The sequence below is a fragment of the Macrobrachium rosenbergii genome, chromosome 8 (assembly GCF_040412425.1).
Source record: "Macrobrachium rosenbergii isolate ZJJX-2024 chromosome 8, ASM4041242v1, whole genome shotgun sequence".
Lineage (NCBI taxonomy): Eukaryota > Metazoa > Arthropoda > Malacostraca > Decapoda > Palaemonidae > Macrobrachium > Macrobrachium rosenbergii.
The window spans coordinates 38,224,846-38,233,762 of NC_089748.1; positions in this window are offsets into that span (position 1 = coordinate 38,224,846).

Genomic DNA, 8,917 nt, shown 5'->3' on the forward strand with positions numbered 1-8,917 from the left:
TCTGTCTGCACTTTTTCTGTCCGCCCTCAGATCTTAAAAACGACTGAGGCCATAACCGTGCGTCTGGCAACGATATGGATAGGCCATCACCGGGCCCTGCTTAAAGTTTCGTGAACCGCGGCCCATACAGCATTATACCGAGACCAACGCAAGATAGATCTATTTTCGGTGGCCTTGATTATGCGCTGCAGCAGCGGCTGTACAGAAAACTCGTTTCCTCGGCGCATTTTTTACTTGTTTAATTTAATTTCATTCTCCGGTGTTAATGTTGATGTGGAATTATAAAAGATATTAATTTTGAACGTGTGGGTTTTATCATGCCAACTTGATTACTCTAAATATGCAAACCTGTGTGTGTGTGAATGTATATGTGTGCGAGCTTGCGCGTGCTTGTGTGTACACACAGTCGTATATTCATACATATATATATATATATATATACATATATATATATATATATATATATATATATATTTATATATTTATATATATATAAAAATATATATATATATATATGTATATATATATATATATATATATATATATATATATATATATATATAAATCATAGGAGAGATGTAATTGATATGCTGGGAGATGACAATAGCAGACGAAAAAGAATACCAGAAGAAATGTTAACACAAGGCAGGGAACGAGTGGTTCTTCTTGAGAGACCAGGTGGGTTCGCCACCTGTTAATGCATGAAGACCAAAGGACATTTCTACAAACCATTTTTACAAGCGAACACCAACACCCACATCTGGATCGTTCTTTAATAAGAAAACGGGTAGTCATATCGCTGTGTTATGTTCACCAGAACTTGTACACTGCTTGATAGCCATTGATTTTACATCATTCTTTTAGGGAAAAATGGATCTAGTGTACACTACTTGGCAGCAAAGATTTTACATCATTCTTTTAGGAAAAAATGGATCTAGTGTACACTGCTTGATATCAATTCTTTTAGGGAAAAATGGATTCCTTGATATCAATCATTCATTTTTAGGAAAAAATGGATCAAGTGTACACTAATTGGCAGCAATTGATTTTACATCATTCTTTTAGGAAAAAATCGATCTAGTGTACCGCTTGATATCAATCGATTCCACATCATTCTTTTAAGGACAAATGGATCAAGTGTACACTACTTGATAGCAATCCATTTTACATCACTCTTTTAGGAAAAATGGACCTTGTGTACTACTTGATATCAATCCATTTTACATCATTCTTTTGGGAAAAAATGGATCACGCGTACACTACTTGATATCAATCGATTTCACATCATTCTTTTAGGAAAAAAAAATACAATATACATATATGTGTGTCTGTGTGTGCATTTATCCTTAGTTAATTTTGGTAGCCAGGTACCGGGAGAGACCAGTGACAGTCGTCTCATCTGAGTCTATTCTCGTCTTCTAATACAAAGCATGGAATGTTCTCGTCGTGAAGTCACATTCATAGGCAGTCATTACGCTAGCTGTCAAGCCGAATGCAAATTCATTTTCACGGAAACCATTTTTAAGAATGAATTGTGGAACTTTGCCTCGAAATGTAAAACTCTGAAATCTTTGCGGCTGGATGCTAATCAGTTGGCTCTGATAAGAAACTTATCAGTGATACAACACTGATTTCTTAAGCAAGTGAAACACTTATTGAAAAGGAATTGCAAGGTCTTATTTTCTAGCATACATCTGGAGGGGTAAATGCTGTTTCATTATTATTATTATTATTATTATTATTATTATTATTATTATTATTATTATTATTATTATTATTATTATTATTATTATTATTATTATTATTATTATTATTATTATTATTATTCATTAGATGAAACCTATTCATGTGGAACAAGCCCACCACAGGGGCCACTGACTTGAAATTCAAGCTTCCAAAGAATATTATGGTGTTCATTAGGAAGAGCAAAAGGAAATAAAGTGAAATATAGAAAGAAGAGATCCCACTTTCTAAAAAAAAAAAAAATATATATCAATAAATAGATAAATAGATAAAAATGTAATGCAAGAAGAATAATATTAGGGTAGCAATGCATTGCATTTTCGCTTGAACTTCTCAAGTTCCAATTGACACCCAACCGATCGTAACCCCTCACCATCTTTATTTGGTGATCTTCTCACTGATATCAGAAACGTACCGGGAAATTCACCATACTGTCCAGCTTGCTATGAATGAATGGATGTTTGTAGTACTACGAATACTCACGAATAAGGTGCAGTGAATTCAAAGAGCATAGACAATATTATCGTGATAAGTTGTACCGTTCATCGATTTGAATTGAATACAGAATTATGAGGTCATTCAGCGCTGAAACGGAAATTGACAGTAGAAGGTCTGAAAGGTGTAACAGGAGGAAAACCTCAAAGCAGTTGCACTATGAATCAATTGTTAAGAGAGGGTGAAAAGTAAGATGGAAGAAAGATAATATGAACGGAGGTACAGTAAAAGGAACGAAAGGGGTTGAAGCAGCTAGGGGCCTAAGGAAGGCACGCTGCAAAGAACCTTAAATAATATATCTTTGATTTCTAGATTCGAACTGAGCGACTAAATCTATCAATTAATTGCTTGGCCGCCATCTTTCAAATTTCAGCGTTAGAAATTGAAAGGGCGGACAATTTCAAACTTGCCAATAAAATTCCCTGTTCACTGCCACTAACCACTGTTTATGCACCTCAGGGTAATTCCATTTTCCAGTTGTTTGTCATGCACCTTAACAGGTGCGGCAATGAGTCATATGATTGTTATTGATAATGAATACTTCCCCCGGTGCATCTTTGACATTTATGTACATAACTTGTGTTGTGTCGACAGCGGTAATGGACATTTGGCATTTAGTATTACACCGATGACAAACGCTCTTGAATTCTTTTTTTTTATATATATATTTGCGCAACGGGGCATGCCAACTGTGACGACTAGTCACTTAATAGCTTATGAGAAGTGTGACCTTTGAACTTACCGAAGAGAACACTGGATGACTTTTTTTACGGAGAGTATAGACAAGCTCCGCAGTTCGGCTGAATCTAGTTCTGTTAGAATGGAATAGAATGTAAGGATTTAGGCCAAACGGCAAGAGCTGGGAGCTATGAGGTCATTCAGCGCTGAAATGGAAATTGACAGTAAAAAGGTTTGAAAGGTGTAACAGGAGGAAAACCTCAAAGCAGTTGGACTATGAATCAATTGTTGAGGAAAGTAAGATGGAAGAAAGAGAATATGAAAGGAGGTACAGTAAAAGGAACGAAAGGGGTTGAAGCTACGGGCCTAAGGATGGCACGCTGCATAGAACCTGAAGCGATGCCTACAGTGCACGTAATATGAGATGACCTTTAAGTGGAAATTTGAATCCATTTTTGTACATTAAATTAAGACAATAATAATAATAATAATAATAATAATAATAATAATAATAATAATAATAATAATCTACCATTCAAGAGAACATCCACCAACAGACGAGGAAAGGATAAGACTTTCTAAATAAAGGCAGCAAAGTCGACCGTCTTTATTGCAGCTCAACTAGACAACATCAATACTGAAAAGGAGACAGATGGAACGGTGCCGTACAAGACTTGATAAGACTTTTTACCTGCCTGACGACTGACAAAGGGCAGGTTTTCTTTTCACTGCCGGGCGGGTGGAACAGAATAAGCTGTGATGTTCCAGGAGAAAAAAAAAAAAAAAAAAAGTAAAATACGCTCCGAATGCAATCGAGTTTTCTGTACAGCGTATAATGCTGTATGAAACTCTCAGCTACAGCCCATGAAACTTTTAGCCACGGCCCGGTGGTGGCCTGTGTTGTTGGGCTGATGTTCCAGGAGGAAAAAAAAAAAGGTAAAGTATGAGTCGAATTTCTTCGGCGCAATCGAGGTTTCTGTACAGTGTATAATGCTGTATGAAACTCTCAGCCAAGGCCCATGAAACTTTTAGCCACGGCCCGGTGGTGGCCTGTGTTGTTGGGCTGATGTTCCAGGCCTGTGTTGTTGGGCTGATGTTCCAGGAGGAAGGAAAAAAAAGGTAAAGTAAATTTCTTCGGCGCAAAACAGTGTATAATGCTGTATGAAACTCTCAGCCAAGGCCCATGAAACTTTTAGACACGGCCCGGTGGTGGCCTGTGTTGTTGGGCTGATGTTCCAGGAGGACGGAAAAAAAAGTAAAATACGCGCCGAATTTCTTCGGCGCAATCGAGTTTTCTGTACAGCGTCTAATGCTGTATGAAACTCTCAGCTACAGCCCATGAAACTTTCACCCACGGCCCGGTGGTGGCCTGTGTTGTTGGGCTGATGTTCCAAGAGCAAGAAAAAAAAAGTGAAATATGCGTCGAATTTCTTTGGCGCAACCGAGTTTTCTGTACAGCGTATGATGCTGTATGAAACTCTCAGCTACAGCCCATGAAACTTTTAGCCACGGCCCAGTGGTGGCCTGTGTTGTTGGGCTGATGTTCCAGGAGGAAGGAAAGAGAAAATAAAGTAAAATACGCGCCGAATTTCTTCGGCGCAATCGAGTTTTCTGTACAGCGTATAATGCTATACGAAACTCTCAGCCACGACCCATGACACTCTCAGCTACAGCCCATGAAACTTTTAGCCACGGCCTGGTGGTGGCCTGTGTTGTTGGTACCTATAGCGATGCCAGACCCACGATCATGGCTAACTTTCCCCTAAATAAAATGTTAAGCGGCCCATGAAACTTTCAGCCAAGGCCCGGTGGTGGCCTGTGTTGTTGGAACCTATAGCAGTGCCAGACGCACGATCGTGGCTAACCTTAACCGTAAATAAAATATTAAGCGGTCCATGAAACTTTCACCCACGACCCGGTGGTGGTCTGTGAGAGAGAGAGAGAGAGAGAGAGAGAGAGAGAGAGAGAGAGAGAGACAAAAAAAAAGAGAAAAAATATCGCCTTCCTAAGAGCTTCCCACAATCCTTCTTTTATTCTGAACTAATTTCTTTTTTGAATCTTACATGCCCACTTACTCAGAGAGAGAGAGAGAGAGAGAGAGAGAGAGAGAGAGAGAGAGAGAGAGAGAGAGAGAGAGAGAGAGAGAGAAAAGAAAAAAATGTCTCCTTCCTAAGAGCCATCTTTTTATTCCGAACCAATCCTTTTTTTCTCTCTCTCTCTCTTTTTTTTGGTAATCGTCGAAGCGACGGCGAAATACAATATAGTTGGAAATTGGTAATTACAGTTCAATTCTAGCTGGCTCTGGAGGTTCCCATATTGCCAATCAACGACTCACCCATCGCTATGTTATCGAGGAAGGAAAACAAAAAAATATAACGGCACAGGGTTCTGCAATAACAGGCCGGCTCAATCAAATGATTAATTGCGGGTCACACTCAGAGAACTCGAGAGGGAGAGCGGAAGCGGGAGAACTATCGTCAAGTCAGCCTGAGAGAGAGAGAGAGAGAGAGAGAGAGAGAGATGGGGGAGGTTTCCTGAAGATGATGCATTGAGAGAGAGAGAGGGGGGGGAATTGGCTCAGAGAGGTGAAGCATACAGAGAGAGAGAGAGAGAGAGAGAGAGGGAGAGAGAGAGATACAGAGAGAGAGAGAGAGAGATGGAGAGAGAGAGAGAGAGAGAGAGAGAGAGAGAGAGAGAGAGAGGGTGGGGATTTCTGAGAGGTGATTCATTGAGAGAGAGAGAGAGAGGGGGAAGATTTCCTGAGAGATGATTCATTGAGAGAGAGAGAGGGGATGGGAACATTGGCTGGAAGAGGGGATGGGGACTGGCTGGAAGGGGATGGGGGGACTGCTGGAAGGATTATACAGTATTTTCCTTTTTTATTTTGTAGTCTAGAAATATCTCTCATTCCATTTGTTTTTTTACGAATTTCATTTCATATCATAATTCATGAAAGCTTTCATGACCAAAATTCAATGGTGGAAAGAAAAATCCTGATATTTGGACAATTTTCTTCAAGTTCAAACAAGCGCAGTTTTCATTCAAAAACATCAAAATTCAAAAACATTTTAAAATTGCCACAGAATTAAAAATACACTTATAAGATCACTACTGACCAAAGGTGGTCTCGAAATAATGCTGTATGAGCCGCGTTCCATTAAACTTTAACCACGGCCTGGTGGTGGCCTGGCCTATATCGTTGCCAGACGCACGATTATGGCTAACTTTAACCTTAAATAAGATCAAAACTACTGAGGCTAGAGGGCTGCAATTTGGTATGTTTGATGATTGGAGGGTGGATGATCAACATACCAATTCGCAGCACTACAGCCTCAGTAGTTTTCAAGATCTGAGAGCGGACAGGAAAAAAAAAAGTGCGGACGGACAGACAAAGCCGGCACAATAGTTGTCTTTCACAGAATACTAGTAATAAAAACTTGCAAAAGAGAAAAAAAAAATGACCAAAAGAACACTGACAACTTTCTCGCCAACATTCCACGCATAACATTACCGAAGTTTAAGAGGAGAGAAAGTTCCCGTCAGCCCCCAAGAATTTGTCTGAGGCAGCGGCGTGCCGAAAACACCACGGGAAGTTCATCGACTAACCGAGAAGAGGTATATATATATATATGAAGCCTCTTCGGCAGCACTACTCTGCAGAGTGATGGAAGTAAGTGCCTTTACCTGGGAGACAGTTGTGAGAGAGAGAGAGAGAGAGAGAGAGATCGGCCACTGCTAAAAAAATTGCATTTTTCTTTATTCATTGGCATTACACAGTGGAGACGGACAGGCAGGGAGATAGACGGAGCAACTGTATGTGAGAGAGAGAGAGAGAGAGAGAGAGAGAGAGAGAGAGAGAGAGAGAGAGAGAGAGAGAGAGAGGCCTTTTGTAGTTTTTTATCTTTTTCACAATGAATGAGAGAGAACAAGGAGAGAATAATAAAAACAATATTATTATTATTATATTACTATTATTATTATTATTATTATTATTATTATTATTATTATTATTATTATTATTATTATTATTATTCCAGTCGATGAAACCCATTCACATGGAACAAGCCCACCAAAGGGACCACTGACTTGAAACCCAAGCTTCCAAAGAACGTTGGTTTCAACCTCCCACCGCAGCAGACACCCCAACACTGCAGCAGTAACTGATCATGATACAAAGTCAGTGATTTTTCATCGCCCTGGGCGAGACGCGAACCCGCCCCCGCCCCCCCCGCAAGCAAACTCTAAGTAATGCCTACAGTGCACCCACGTGATATGCACTGACGGCACTAACCCCCAAGTATATTATTATTATATACCTGATGCAATCGAGGTTTCTGTATGAGCCGCGGCCCATGAAGCTTTCAGCCACGGGCCGGTGGTGGCCTGTCCTATAGCGTTGCCAGACGCACGATTATGGCTAACTTTAACCTTATATCTAATAAAAACTACTGAGGCTAGAGGGCTGCAATTTGGTATGTTTGATGATTGGAGGGTGGATGATCAAAATACCAATTTGTAGCCCTCTAGCCTCACTAGTTTTTAAGAACTGAGGGCGGAGAGAAAAAGTGCGGACGGACAGACAAAGTAATCTCATTAGCTTTGTTTTACAGACAACTGAAAATGACTATAATATTTAATCTTGATTCCTGACATATTCTTCATTAACCTTTGCTTGAATTCGCTTGATAAAGCAGTGCTTCTCGCCGTGACAATATTTTCTCATGAGACACATTCTGACAGAACTGAAAATAAAATAGAAGGAAATACATGAAACGGAAATTAATTAATTTCATTCAGAACAACGGAGATATTCAGGATTATCTTGCATATTTCGTAGATGAACAAAGGAAATATCCGGATATTGCTTAGTTTCATTCTGCACAATGCACACTTTCAAGATTTTCACAAGAACTTTTCTTTCCCGGGCAGTGCCGTTATTCAGGAATATGAAATAGTAAATGCTCTTTCCTTCACATCCACAGGAAGAGGTCAAAAAATGATTAGAACAAGGTTATTGATGCATAATAATCGTTAAATTCGTGCAACTGGGACTTCAGAAGCTCAAGGGAAGGTGCAATACATTACTACTCTGACACTATTCTCCTTGCATTTAAAATATTTTTATCTATTCATCTATTTATTAATTTAATATTTTTTTTTTCTTTTTTAATGAGTGGGGTCTCCTCTTTCTGTATTTCATTTTACTTCCTCTTACTTCTTCCTAATGGACACCATAATATTCTTTGGAAGACTGAATTTCAAGTCAGTGGCCCCTGTGGTGGGCTTGTTCCAAATGAATAGGTCTCATCTTCTGAATAATAATAATAATAATAATAATAATAATAATAATAATAATAATAATAAGAAAAACCTCTATCATGTTCATAAAAAGGGTCCACAATAATACAATTGATAAAGGCTCGTGTAAAACTTTATAAAAGCTTTTGAACCCTTCTCTGGGTCCATTTTGACTGAAGACAAACCCAGAGAAAGGTTCGAAAGTTTTTATAAATTTTACAAGACTCTTTAACAATTATATTATTGTGGACCCTTTAGAACAACAATAATAATAATAATAATAATAATAATAATAATAATAATAATAATAATAATAATAATAATAATAATAATAATATTTCCTTTAACTACAATGCATTCAATGACATTGTTAAAATTACGCTAAAGGCAGTTCACCATACACATTCGAAGTTTCGCTTGAATGTCTCATAATGAATTGATGAGGTCTGATTGCAAATCAGGGTGGCAAATACCCCAACTCAGGCAAATGCAGTTTCATTATCGCGTCCTCTTAATAGCAAGAGGGGCGCTTGAGAAAAACGGATCTGGAATAACTCATTAACTTTACATAATGTTATTCTCTAATTGTCATAAGTTATTTTTAGTTTTCTGTAAAAGAAAGCTATTGTGCCGGCTTTGTCTGTCCGTCGGCACTTTAATCTGTCCGCCCTCAGATCTTAAAAACTACTGAGGCTAGAGGGCT